The sequence below is a fragment of the Octopus sinensis genome, linkage group LG1 (genome assembly GCF_006345805.1).
Source record: "Octopus sinensis linkage group LG1, ASM634580v1, whole genome shotgun sequence".
NCBI lineage: Eukaryota > Metazoa > Mollusca > Cephalopoda > Octopoda > Octopodidae > Octopus > Octopus sinensis.
Genome location: NC_042997.1, coordinates 48331031 through 48346856, shown reverse-complemented (window position 1 = coordinate 48346856; position 15826 = coordinate 48331031).

Sequence of the window (15826 nt, the reverse complement as noted above, 5' to 3'; positions counted from 1 at the left end):
TATATATATATATATATTATATATATATATATATATATATTATATATATATATATATATAAAACAGATCTTAAAAAGAGTGCTTGCCGTGATAACTAATATTATGTTTAATGAGAGATAAACTTACTTTTTGAGTTATTCCAACATGAACCTTTGCATACTGTTATTGAATTTTCACCGTGGCTATGGGGAATATTCTCAATAGCGATTCTCTTGTTAGGAAGAGACATACAGGTGGGGATACATAATGCGTTGTTCCTCCGTCGAGCTGTGAAAAGAATTAACGTTGCTTTGCCTGAAGTCATCGATATGGAGAAGAAAATTCAAATTTTCTGAGTTACAAGTTATACGGAATCATGTGGATATCTTGATGCAGTAAAAACACGTGGTAAGCTCAGGAAATGAGATTAATAGGAAGTGTGTTTGGTTCACACTTTCAAAGTAATGTGAAGTATCCTATGACCTATAGTTTTCCGAAGAAAACAAGTATTTGCTTACGATGAAAGAATCTAAATTCTTTCTAAGATAATTAGTATGTGTGTAGGAAAGTTATACAATATGTTCTTTATATTATTATTATTATTATTTTATTATTATTATTATTATTATTATTATTATTATTATTATTATTATGCTATTAATATAAATTTTATAATATATTTAGAATGTAAGAGAGTAAGGAAGTTATCGTTAAAACAGCCGGGTGAGTATAATTTTGAAGTGTATAGTTTCTTGAAATCTGTGATGTCAAACAGCTAATGAAATTTTATAAAGAATCGAAAATAATGTTTAAATGTAGATTATCGTTTTAAGGGACATATTCCCAATTACTAAAACTTGTACCATTCCATCGTATTGAGTAGAAATGCAACACGGAATAAAATATAGGAAGTTTAACGATGAAGCATTAATTCAAAGAAGCAGAGGCTGAGTGAGCAGAAAATGGGACAAAAACGCAAATCTTTTCTTCTCCATGTTTTTATAAACATGGATGAAAACAAAACAAAACGAAATCAAATACAGATGAATATACATATTGCAAAGGGCAATTCATTTTTCAGTTTTAAAAGAGACGGTATAATTAATGAGTGTTGTCTGTTATATGTTTTCAGTTATTAAGTTCAATATGAAAGAAAATTAGAGCCGTCTGCATGACCGTCGATAGGTGTAGACATGCCTATAGGGTAAGAAGCTCCTAACCCAACCACATGGTTCCGGTTTTAGTTCCACTTCATGATATCTTGTGCAAGTGTCTTCTACTACACGTTCTCATCCTTATGTATTATAATTTTTCAGATCCACCGCTCAAGCACAGTTTCAATCGGCAGCAAATAAAAATTCCAATTAAAACTTTAGAAATTGCTGAAATCATGTCTTAAATAGGATAGGAAAAAAATATAGAAGTCTTTTTCTACCAGTGGCCTAGTATGTATACAAAGTCAATAGACAAATTATAATGTGTAAGGATGAGACACGTGTTGTTTCGTCTCTAATTTATATATTAATGTTTTGGCGTATCGGCTGATGAGAACTTCGCCTTGCAAATTATTTTATTTGTTAATTAAAGTTCGAAACATGAGGTCCGGCTGTAAAACATGGTAAATGCTTGTATTTTTCCTTCCCTTCGAAATTGCTCTTAACTGTGGTTTGGACTCTTTGACTGTTCTTTTTATTATGTTAGGCAACCTGTTAAAGGCTTGTACCTTTGTGTATAAATGTACACTAATTTTTATATGAAATATATATATATAATATATATGTCATAGAATAAAAGAATAAGAACCAATATATATATGAACACGCGTGCACACACACATACATATATATATGTATATATATGTACATATATATATATATATAAGAAAATAGTAAAGTGTGAAAAAACGACAGAAGGCTTAAATGTTAAAAAATATATATATTTGTGTCAAAATGTCTGGAGAATATTGGAAAAATTTTTTTCCTTTCCTTAAAATGACATAATTTTAAAATTTTTAAAGAAATTACCGGTTTCGCGTGTAGCTTTTCAAATTTCTTGTGACGTTATGTTTATATTGCATGGAATTATCGTTGTTTTTATTTCCAGGAGATTTCTAAATAAGGGGAGGTAGTGAGTGATTTTTTCCGGTGTAGGGGAGATAATCGCTTAAAAAATTTTTTTTCCATTTCCTTGTTAATTTCTCTGTGTCAGTATGTTCGGATGGTTGAGTCTGGGTTTGTACTTTTCAATGAAGAATGTTTCCTTGTTCAGTCTCATTTGTGTTGATGATCCGAAAGCACATTGGTAAAATGGGAAGATTAAAAATTGTGGCAGTAGTTGCTTTGCGCATTTCTCAATGTGCTCACTAAAAGGTATCATTCTATATTCTGGGAATGCAATCTGTTGTCGATGCAGTGTGCATCTGCGCCTGAGTGATAGTCCCGTGGAACCTACGTAGTCTTGGTGGCAGCCCGAGCATTTAATAACATAAATTATGTTTTCAGAGGCACAAGTAAAGTTAGATTTGATCTTAAATTTCTGTCCCTCTTTAAAGAAGAATTCTGATCCTTCCAATAGGTTAGGACATGTTGCACAGTTCGATCTACCACATTTTTTTACTTTTGCATCCGTAATTTTAGAAGACAATTTGCCTTTGTGAGAATCTTTTTAAGTGATTTAGGCTGTTTGTAGCTTTTAATGATTTGGTGTATGTTTAGAATTTCCTTTAATTTTGGGTTTTTATGAAGTATTGGTAAATTCTGGGTGATGATGGTGAAGGCTTCTTTGTTTCTGGGGTTGTATGTAGATATGTAAGGTAGTATTTTCGGGGAAGGTGTGTTGTTGTGTTGAACTTTTCTTAAAGTTTCTATGTTGATTTCTGTGCACGTCTGATCCCATCCTCTATGAGTTGAGCTGGGTATGTCTGTCAATTAGGGTGTTTTTGAGTTCTTGCAGTCTAAAGTTCCTGGTATTTTGTTCTGACACTATTGTGCATATCCTTCTTGCAAGGTTGAAGGGGATGTTTGTTTTAGTGTGTCTTGGGTGGCATGAATTAAAAAGAAGGTATTGTTTGGCGTCTGTGGCTTTGTAAAAAATGTCTGTTTCTATTTTAAGGTTAATTTTTTTAATTAGTATATCCAAGAACGGGAGCTCCTTTTGGTTGTATTCCATTGTGAACTGTATATTTGGGTTTATGCTGTTCAATAGGTTTTAAATTTTAGGAGTTTATCTATGTTTTCATTCCAGAGAATGAAACAATCGTCTAGGAATCGTTTCCAATTCTCTTTTATGTATTGAGAGAGGGAGTTTCCAAAGATTGATAGAGATTCCTGGTAAATGATTATTTCCATGTATACATGGAAATAATCATTTACCAGGAATCTCTATCATCTTTGGAAACTCCCTCTCTCAATACATAAAAGAGAATTGGAAACGATTCCTAGACGATTGTTTCATTCTCTGGAATGAAAACATAGATAAACTCCTAAAATTTAAAAACCTATTGAACAGCATAAACCCAAATATACAGTTCACAATGGAATACAACCAAAAGGAGCTCCCGTTCTTGGATATACTAATTAAAAAAATTAACCTTAAAATAGAAACAGACATTTTTTACAAAGCCACAGACGCCAAACAATACCTTCTTTTTAATTCATGCCACCCAAGACACACTAAAACAAACATCCCCTTCAACCTTGCAAGAAGGATATGCACAATAGTGTCAGAACAAAATACCAGGAACTTTAGACTGCAAGAACTCAAAAACACCCTAATTGACAGACATTACCCAGCTCAACTCATAGAGGATGGGATCAGACGTGCAACAGAAATCAACATAGAAACTTTAAGAAAAGTTCAACACAACAACACACCTTCCCCGAAAATACTACCTTACATATCTACATACAACCCCAGAAACAAAGAAGCCTTCACCATCATCACCCAGAATTTACCAATACTTCATAAAAACCCAAAATTAAAGGAAATTCTAAACATACACCAAATCATTAAAAGCTACAAACAGCCTAAATCACTTAAAAAGATTCTCACAAAGGAAAATTGTCTTCTAAAATTACGGATGCAAAAGTAAAAAAATGTGGTAGATCGAACTGTGCAACATGTCCTAACCTATTGGAAGGATCAGAATTCTTCTTTAAAGAGGGACAGAAATTTAAGATCAAATCTAACTTTACTTGTGCCTCTGAAAACATAATTTATGTTATTAAATGCTCGGGCTGCCACCAAGACTACGTAGGTTCCACGGGACTATCACTCAGGCGCAGATGCACACTGCATCGACAACAGATTGCATTCCCAGAATATAGAATGATACCTTTAGTGAGCACATTGAGAAATGCGCAAAGCAACTACTGCCACAATTTTTAATCTTCCCATTTTACCAATGTGCTTTCGGATCATCAACACAAATGAGACTGAACAAGGAAACATTCTTCATTGAAAAGTACAAACCCAGACTCAACCATCCGAACATACTGACACAGAGAAATTAACAAGGAAATGGAAAAAAAATTTTTTAAGCGATTATCTCCCCTACACCGGAAAAAATCACTCACTACCTCCCCTTATTTAGAAATCTCCTGGAAATAAAAACAACGATAATTCCATGCAATATAAACATAACGTCACAAGAAATTTGAAAAGCTACACGCGAAACCGGTAATTTCTTTAAAAATTTTAAAATATGTCATTTTAAGGAAAGGAAAAAATTTTTCCAATATTCTCCAGACATTTTGACACAAATATATATATTTTTTAACATTTAAGCCTTCTGTCGTTTTTTCACACTTTACTATTTTCTTATATATTCACCCACGTGCTTTACCAAACAAACTTTCTTATCTATATATATATATATATATATATATATATACACACATATATATATATATATATATACATATATGTACATATATGGTGTATATATATATATACATATATATATATATATATATTATATATATATATATATATATATATATATATGCATACAATATGTGTATGCATAAATTTCATTGACAGGTAACTAATGGTTTAAAATATAACAATAACAAATTACATAAGTGGTTATACTACATTTTAAAGTTCTCCATTGTTGAGATCTCATGAAAACGTTTTATTTATTTATGAATTCAAATTCATCTGCAAAATTACTGAGGGCATTGTTTGAGACAAAAATATAAAAAATTAATAATTGCTTCAAATGGAACCAAAATCTTTTTATCATTATCATAATATTTTTCTATAAACAAAGCTTTCAGTTAATGTTATGCTCGAGGGTTATTAAACGCAGGTTGTGAGTGGTCGTTTTTCTTTCATTAGTTCAGTCATAACAGCTCTCTAGTAGGTGACGTCGATGCAATTAATGTTCTTCTTAGTGGTTAGTACAAGGTGTTTTGAAGTGTGCATAATATATGGTATGCAAGAAAAGGAGATGATTGAGTCGGAAATTACTAAATGAAGACTACCTGGAGGAAGTCGGCGATAATTTGCAGAATTCTATGCAGTAAAGAGATAAAAAGCAGAGCGACATGACAGTATCAATATCTGACAGGGATTGCTGTGTGTTTCTGAACAACTTCAAAATAAAAAAAAAATTAGGAGACACTACTTCACACGCAGCGAAAATTCTCCTATATTGTAGCACCACAACCCTCTCAGAAGTACATCATAGTAGGTCTCTTAAATCAGATAAATGTATTACATTCCTACTGTTATTCGTAAGGCATTTATAAAATCTGAGAGTGAAAACTGGATGCTATATGACAATCTTTGATATTTTGTAATAAATTTGTCTCTACCAATGCCATTTCTAGAGAGGTTTTAAAAATAACAGGCAAATCTCCGGAAAATGATACATAAAATTGACAGGCACATTCAGTAATGTAGTCGTGGATACATTATACCTTACAAAAATGGTTGGTAGAATTGTATCGTCTGCAGCGCTAACAGTGCAGACGAGAGCAATATAGATAAGCAAACCACGATAAGAGACAATAAAAATATTTAAATGGAAAGCAATTTTCATTACTGTTCTACTTTGTACTCGTTAGCGCACTGTGCCTCTCCCAGTATATGCCTTGTAAGTTACTAATGTAACTTAACCTATTTGGTTGTATTTGCCTTGTAGGGAGTCACCTACGTTAGTTGTGGCAATCACGATGAGATAAAAGTAAAAGGTGAACCCATTTTTGCACTTTTAACGATGGGATTTCAATAAATCTCAACAGACTGAGAAGCGAGCGTTTAAAAAATGCGACAATTTCAAAACGAATGTTAGTACAATAACTCGGTATTTTGCAACATATGAATTTATCAGTTTTAGTTGGAACAAAATCTGGAAATGACAGAAAATAGAACAGAAGAATAAAAATAGAACACCCTAGTGTTATGAAACGGAAGAGAATTTAAAAGAATTCGGGGAAAGCATAAAAACCATATAAATGTGTTATACAATGGTTATAGCTATAGTTCGAATATGAAATATGGAAGGATACAATGAAAAAGAAGAGGTGATGAGAAATATTACATTGAAATTGAATATCTTAAATTTATAAGAATAACATATGAAAACGGGAAGCATAGAACTGAAACGATATCAACAGATGAAGAATAAATAAACAAATAATAGATTATACAACAGGACATATGAACTTATGAATTTTATAGAAAAAAATTCCATGTAGTATCAAAAGTGTTTTATTGGAATGTATATTATGTATACATGTATGCACGCATAAACTTACATTGAGACACACAAATAATAACACACACGCAGATATACATGGTGTGTGTGTATGTGTGTGTGTGTGTGTGTGATTGGTGGGGCTGCGTTTAAGGCATTGTATGTTTGTGCGAGTGGAAAAGTGCATACATATACTTGCATACATACATACATACATTACTTATATATAGGCGCAGGTGTGGCTGTGTGGTAAGTAGCTTGCTAACCAACCACATGGTTCTGGGTTCAGTCCTACAGCGTGGCATCTGGGGCCAGTGTCTTCTGCTATAGCCCCGGGCCGACCAATGCCTTGTGAGTGGATTTGGTAGACGGAAACTGGAAGAAACCTGTCGTATATATGTATATATATATATATATGTATATGTGTGTATGTGTTTGTGTGTCTGTGTTTGTCCCTCTAGCATTGCTTGACAACCGATGCTGGTGTGTTTACGTCCCCGTCACTTAGCGGTTCGGCGAAAGAGACCGATAGAATAAGTACTGGGCTTACAAAGAATAAGTCCCGGGGTCGATTTGCTCGACTAAAGGCGGTGCTCCAGCATGGCCGCAGTCAAATGACTGAAACGAGTAAAAGAGAGTAAAAGAGAGATATGAATATAGTGTTTGAAGGAAAGAAAGACGAAAGGAATATGTGAACATAATGAGGCATGAATGTAATAATGTGAGTAACTGCGCAAAGAATTCTAACGCTTATCAGCAGACACATTTCGTATACCTGCATACTATCAGTGTCTGCATTCCTTTGTGTTCAGGTAAATTTATGCATTAAAAGATTTATTACTTATACTTACGCATGTACATATATGAATAAATATATGTTATATTTACATGCGCACACTCAAATGAAAACACACCCATACATATTTACATATTTACATACGTAAGTTTATGCGTATGTATAATGTATGTATATATGCATATATATATATGTATGCATTACACATGTATGCACTCATATATGTATGTTGTATGTGTGTATGATTGTATGCATGCATATATGTAATGATGTATATAGATACATCCATGAACGATGATAAGAAAGAGTAGGAGAGTGAGATAGATATAAGATAGATAATCTGCTTCATGCAATATCAGATTTTAGTATATTATACTGCTATGAAACGTTAAGTATTAAAACAATTTACTAAAATGATGCAAAACTATTCCATCACTATTTCTTCCCTGTTCTACAACAGCAAATGTCAAATACGTTATTCTAAAGAAACAAAGCGAAACGCAACAGGAAAATAAAAGAGAAACGATTACGAAAAATACCATTCATATTTTATTTCAGAGCATTTAACATGTTTTGATATTTTGTGCATTTGGTAATAGTATAGGACAGCAATATTTTCCTGTTTTGTTGCACTGAATCGTTTATATATATATATATATATATATATACACATGCGTACAAAAACATGTGCACAAACGCATATACATACATATGCATATATATATATATGCATGTATGTCTATATATATATAAATGGATATATATGTATATATACATATATAGATGCATATACATATAAATACATATATATGCATATATACATTTACATATACATACATATATATTCACATATACATACATACATATATATATGTATATATATGTATATATATGTATATCCATTTACATATACATACATATATATATGCATGTACATAGGTATGTATTTTTGATTATGTACTTTTGTGTATCTGTGTGTGTGAGTGTGTGTGAGCGTGTGCACATGTATGTTTATTTGTCTTTCTTCTCTTTGAACGCAGATTTGGGCTTGTTTTCCTCCCCAAAATTAGCGATTACCGAGCGAACAAGTACTAGAATTTTATACAGATATATACGTACATGTACATCTCTATATGTACAATGTGTGCATATATATATATATGTGTGTGTGGTGTGTGTGAGTGTGTGTGTGCGTGTGCACATGTATGTTTATTTGTCTTTCTTCTCTTTGAACGCAGATTTGGGCTTGTTTTCCTCCCCAAAATTAGCGATTACCGACTGAACTAGTACTAGAATTTTATACAGATATATACGTACATGTACATCTCTATATGTACATATGTGTGCATATATATATATATGTGTGTGTGTGTGTGTGCATGTGTGTTTGCGTGCGTGTGCGTGCGCCTATGTGTGAATATGTGTTTGTATGTGTGTATGTGTGCAAATCTATGTGTTACGAACTGAATCAAATTTGGGATCCTGCGTATATTCTTTAGTTATTTGCAGTTATATATTGTATGATTGTAAAAAATATTTTGTTTCTCATTTTTTATTCATTTATATCCATTTGAAAAGCGACTATCTGTCGTTGTGCAAAATTTATTGTTACTCTCTTCTTATAATCTCTAATTCTAAAGCTTTTCTTTTCACTGAATATTTTTGACAGGGGCTTTTTTTTTTATTGTCTGTTGCAGGAAATTTATTTATACATTTTTAATATAGTTATGCAAAAAAATACCACATTTAACTGTGAGAATATTAATAGAATTTTCTATTACGTCTCGTTGTGTCTTTTCAATATTTCGTGACTTTTAATATAAATTCTAATAACACGAAAGAAAAACACATTTGCTTAAATCGAGATTCCGTTCGTGCCCAATACCTCTCAGCCACATAATCGCTCGTTCTTTCATCCATATGTTGGGATAGTTTCAGAAAGAAAAAAAAAACTTGGTTGCATTTTATTACCTTCATTTTATGCTGTCAGCGTAAATATCACCTTTTTTGCACTTTCATTTTTTAACTCGTATTTGGTCAGTAAGCTAAATTACCACTTGAACGAATGTTTTTCATTGTGACTTATGGAACATATTGGAAGTATTATCTCTCCTGGCATTAGATAACAAGGTCTGTGCTTTTAAAAATAGTTATGTTTTGATTTTGCTGCGTAATACTGAAGAAAAAAATAGATATTTCTAGATCTGACTCACAGAAAGGTTGCAGTAACCAAAGCAGACAATCGCCAAAAAAAAAAAAAGAAAAAAAGAAAGTGCAAAATACGTTGGTGAATCTACACAAAAAAATCTCATGGAAAAATTAACGACACACCTTCAGAAGAGTGTTGCATAATATACAAAAGCTCGACAAGGATAGCAATAGTTGACATGGACATAATTTGTTTGTCTTAAACACGAGTAAAGAAAGGCTATATTTTCCAAATGTTCTTTCAAATGATACACTCTCAATATGAAATTTTTGTTTGAAAGTACGAAAGCTTCCAACTTGTCCGCCGACCACAATATTTTACTGAATCGACCGCGAGAATGATGGGAATTTCCTCTGTTTTGCTAAAGTGACAGGAGCTTTCCTTCTTTCATCCAAGGAGGATTTAGAAAGAGTTCTTGCTGAGATTTTAAGCAAAACATACTTCTCTAGGATAAGCAAGCAAACCAGTGAATAGTGTGAACGAAATCACTACCATCACCACACCATGCTATGACAACCAAGGGCGATAAAACAATGCTACTTCGACAATTACTATCGCTAGCAATGCAATCACCACCACCGCTATCAAACTAATTTTTCTAAAACCATGGCAACACCAGTACCACAAAGTGAAAATCTTTCGCAGGTGTGGCCACAGATCTTGTTCAAGTTTCTAGAGTGATCAAGAGTACACGTCAAAGAAATAATAAACAGCTACAAAAAATAGACGAGCAAAGTACTGCAGTATAAGAGGCCCTAGAAATCCGGAACAAACATCCTGTCGAATAATAATTTACAATGATATATCGGCCCAAAACTGATCCGTAAATATCAGCGCACTCGCCTAAGGGGTAAGTATTTGTATTCCGTTCGAATTTGGACATGGAAGAATCTTAGATAATGTCCCCGTATATGTGGGCAATGTCAGTGCAATGGTGTCGGACAACAGGAAAATCGAGGTGGCCAACATTATTCAAAAGCAATGAGGCGCAATGATGGAAGCGATAATTAACCACTATAAGTTTTTTTTACCGTTGGCAGTTTCCTACTTGGAGAAACAATTCTATGCCTTCAAACAGAGCCATAGAGTTCTGGACGGACAAACATGTTAAATCGTTTGGTTTCTGATTCGATATAGACCTCTAGGTGAGTGAGAAATTGGGTCATGTTAGGAGGAAAGTGGCTAGACTCACCTACAAATATATTGGGAAGAAGGTATCCCTGAAAAGAGTAGCAGTGTTGGCAGATGCATCTCTTATATATTACTGTCAGATACCGCAACTTTCCTGCGGTTCCACGAGATTGAAGCGTCTGCCCTTTCGCTTCTTGTGATATGAATGCAATTCGTTGCTCAGGAGGTCCATCTGCTGACACCATCCTATGCTGAGATTCTGGCATCGACAAATGCTTCTTTACGGTGAGTAGGTGTCATCCTCCTTCCTCAACTCGTCTCTTTCACGTAATTGCAACCCTACGTCAAGTGGAAACTAAGAGTGAGTGCTTGGCTTCAAATATATTATCAGGAACTGACAGCCTTTAACTAGTTGGTCAATGTTGTCTGTGCAACATTTACTTTGATATTCTATAGGGTGCTAGTGGCAGGGAAGAGTATCAACATTCTAGCACCCATGACTTTAAAGTAGTTTGTCCGTCCGGAGAACTTTCGGTGCAAGAACAACGGATAAATTCTAGTAATCATTGATGTGGCATCGTTACAGGGCTGAGTAACCATTATTGTTTCGAAACAAACTCTACAGGGAGAAAAAAGTTGTGAGTCAGTCCTGTTCAAAGCGAGCGCAGTGTGAAGAAATTTTCGTTCACTGTTCAAGCATTGTTGATCAGTGGACTTTTGACGAACAGCACACACGTTTCCTTCGGCCAGTTAAGGTAGTAGTTTTCCTCTTGTGACAATGTTAAAAGTGCCTGTATGATGGTGAGACACATCCAGTTTGGCGTGATCCTCAGTAATACGTTGAAGTCTTCTCTTGGAAACGAAGGTAAGTATAGAAAGAAATGTCCTGTTCCTCAGTGAATCTTCAATGAAATAGCTGCACTCTCGGGTCAAATAAACTCATCTTGTTTCATGTTTTTACAAGCCGTGAAATAGCGGGAGGAAGAGGTTATTTTTTCTGGTATGGGCAAATTTTGTTTGTTGAAATTCTGAAGGTTTCCTATTTATCTATATTTTTATTATCGTATTTTCAATGACCTCTGCAAAACCCTCACTATCTCTGAATCTGTCATTTTATATATATTTAAACAAGTCTATAAATTATATATTTGTTTACTTTGAACTCTTTCCGTTAAGGAATTATAGTTGTTGTTGTTCTTCTTGTTGCATTTCTTCGTGTCATTATTATTATTATTATTATTATTATTATTATTATTATTATTATTATTATATTATTATTATTATTATTATTATTATGAGGGTGGGGAGCTGGCAGAATTGGTAGCACGCCAAGTAAATGCTTAGCAGCATTTCGCTTGTTTTTACGTTCTGAGTTCAAATTTCGCCGAGGTCGACTTTGCCTTTTATCATTTCGGGTCGATAAAATAAGTACCAGTTGAGCACTGGGGTCAATATAATCGACTAGTCCGTTCCCCCGAAGTTTCAGGCCTTATGCCTATAGTATAAAAGATTTAGCGAAGGTGCAAGTATTGTATTCAGTCGTGTTTGTTTTTCTGTTTGTCCATGGACAAGATATCTCAAGAACCGCTGGATGGATTAGGACGAAGCTTTCAGGGATGTTTGGCCTTATAACTAGCACGAACCGATTAGATTTTGGGATTTATATGGACAATGAAGATACGAAAGCTGTTCTGCTGGAAAGAGAAAGAGGAGAAAGATTGAAGGAGTTGTTTGTGGAAAGGATAGATGTGACAATGGTACGGTTTCGTTACGATGAGTTGCCGCCGGTTGTGGCATTTGAAGATTTATTGGAATATATGGTCTAAATAGTGACTTTGTGTTTAAAAAGAAAAAAAAAGGAAAACCAACAGATGCAAGATAGGATGTTGAACTGTTAAGTAAAACTTCATTTAAAAACATTAAAATGAAACTACCTTATGGGGGTAGGTAAGTCATTCCATCCTCATTTTTTCATCGTACCCATAATTTCATTCGATATGTGTTTCTATGTATCCCATTGTATTGTTTTGTCTGTTTTCGTGTTGTCCTATCTTTACAGAGGCCTTGTGCCTAATAAAAGAAATCAAAATGTTAGTGTTGTGTTGAGTCGTTTGATTCTCTGTTGCATTTGATGTGTGTTCGCTCCATGTGAGTCTTATTATTGCTAAATTGTTGAAGGTCTGCCGCACTCAATTGTTATATTGCTGAATTATTGAATTTATTGTGGACTTTTATTTTTCCTTCCCATTTGTGGGTGAAGTTGTGGAGAGTTTCGTTATGGAAAGTCGACCGGTTCCAGCTGCAAGTTGCGCTGCAGTGACTGGGAAAGGTCTAACCGCGGATGTCCTGCAAGTGAGAGAAGTTCGACTGAACGACGCGAATTTCAAGATGTGCAAAGAATTGTTGAGAAAGGGAGGCAGACAACCTGAGGCTGGCGCCGCCTCGGGAAGTTGCTAAAAGGAATGAAAGGAGGACTGTAATATGCTGAGCGCTATCTCATGCTGCAGAAATAGCGGAAGTAGCTTCGGTGGAGGCGGTCGAGGAGTACTGCACTAGAGAAGGGTAATATGGCACGGTTGAGGTATGATTTGTGAGTGAAGAAGAAGCGATAAAACACTCCACTGTGCCTTTGAGATCCACTGAATGGGTGCTACTACCAACCTGCTGTGACAGACGTGTGGCGGGAGGTGGAATTGGTGGAGTGCCCCCAGAAATTGAAGAAGCGTGACTGGTCGCAGCCATCCTCTATAATGCAAAGGAGGGTGCCAAAATGCTGAAAATCGCAGGAACCACGGAGGTGAACTGCTGGGGATGCGGCATCGAGGAGTTGGTTCGCATCAGTTTGCCAGATCTCCACAGAGTTGCTGAGGAGTTAATTTTGCCGGATGAGACGAAACTGAGAGTTGTGGTGGAAGAAGGACCTCCTACTTGCTTTCAATGTGGAGTACGGGGGCACATGAACGCTAAGTGTCCCCGGAAACACGAAGAGAAGAGATAGAGAAGGGGTGGTGGGAGGAGGGAGCTTCAGCCGTTGAGGGGCGAAGTGTGGAGGAGCAGTGTACAGTAGTGAGAAGGGGAGGAGGAGGATTAGCGCTGACTCTCCACCAGGAAGTCCTGGCAGGAAGAGGAGGTGAGGTGGAGAGGAGACGCCGAGTGTGAAGCAAGGGAGGGCGAACGTGCAGAGAAAGAATGAAGGGCCAGCAAAGGTGGGTGACAGGGTCGAGGAGCGCGGGCAGGAACCGTTACCAGCAACCGGCAGGGAAAGGATGGTACGGAAGAGGGGGAGGAGGAAAGAGAGAGGATGGCAACAGGGAATGGGAGACGTGCAGAGATGGAAATGCCAGCAAAGGTGGAAGAGGTTGGTGAGGAGGAACGGACTGTAGTACCGAAGGGAGGGCCCTTAGCAGGTGTGATACAATACACGGAAAGTGTAGAGATGGAGGAGGAGATGGCGAACGTGAAGAACGTGATCGGAGATAAGTTGTCAACCGACGAGAGCAATGTAGGTCTGAGGGCAGTTCTGCTAAAGGGAGAGAGGGGAGAGCCGTTGGAGGAATTGTTTGGTGAGGGGTTGGAGGTGGCACAGATACAGTTTCGTTTTGATGAGTTGCGCCGGTGGTGGCATTCGAAGATATAACATATTTGGCGTAAATGAGGGTAACTGGGCTAATTAAGAACTGAATAATTAATGACTTCGTGTAATTATTTTTAAAAAAGGGAAACCTACAGATACAAGACAGATATTGAACTGTTAGTAAAATGTCATATAAAAACAGTAAAATGAAACTACCTGCTTGTGGGGGCAGGTAAGTCATTCAATCCTCATTTTTCATTGTACGTTATGTGGTTTTATGTACCCCATTGTATTGTGTGTTTTGTTTTTGTTTTTGTGTTGTCTCATCTTTATAGAGGCCTTGTGCCTAATAAAAGAAATCAGGACGTTAGTGTTGCCTTGGCGGAGGTTTGCTCTCTCTGAGTGCTCTTATTACTGATGTGGTGAGCTAGCGGACACGTTAGTGTGTTCCGCAAAATGTGTTGGGCATTTCGTCTGCCTTTACGTTCGGAGATCAAATTCCGCTGAGGTCGACATATCCTTCAACCCCTTGTGGTCGATTAAATATGTACCCGTTGAGCACTGGGGTTGGAGTGATCGACAAGCCACTTCCCCTAAAGTTCCAGATATTATACCTATTGTAGAAAGGATTGTTATTGTATTTTCTCCTTTTTGTAAAAAAAGAACAGTTTAAGGAGGTGGAAGATGTAAAGAGTAGACGTAAAGGCAGACAACTGCGGCAAATACACACCAGCTGTGCCGCCTCTACTTTGCTTGCGGTAGTTCAAAACACTTATATTAAATTGAGCAAGAGATTCGTTCTTTTGCAGCAGTACTTAACATGATAAGACTGAGGATCAAGGAACTAAAAAATCGGTGGATACACACTTATATAGACACATATGCCACACGCAAATACTTACCAATATACATGTATACTCGCAAGAATATAAACACAAATCTGCCTTCAGCATTACAGTTGGCAAGAAGTATTTAGAATCAGGGTCGACCTTCTCGGGAGACAGAACGATTATTGTTTGAATGAAGAACAAAACTACTTCATACACTTCGCTTAAATCGGAACCTTTAGGCAAAGTACAAATCATCGGTAAAAGATCATGATTGTTTTTTTTAGGCTGCATTTGAAGAATGAATAACATGCAAATGAGGTTTTTTTTATTTAAGAAAGAAAAAAAGTAGAAACATAATCAGACAGCAGAAATACAAAATTTAGTAGTCTTGAAACAAAAGGAATAGCACCGTCAGCAACGAGAACAAAAGAACATTTACAACAAGAACAATAACATTGGTGATAGACGCAACAGGAACGTAAATAGCATTAACAGTAGCAAGCACACTGAATTCTTAAGTAGTTATTTTCAAAGACCATGTTATTGATTTTTTTTTACTTATTTATTCATTTATTTATTTATTTGTATTCACTTCCAAAATATT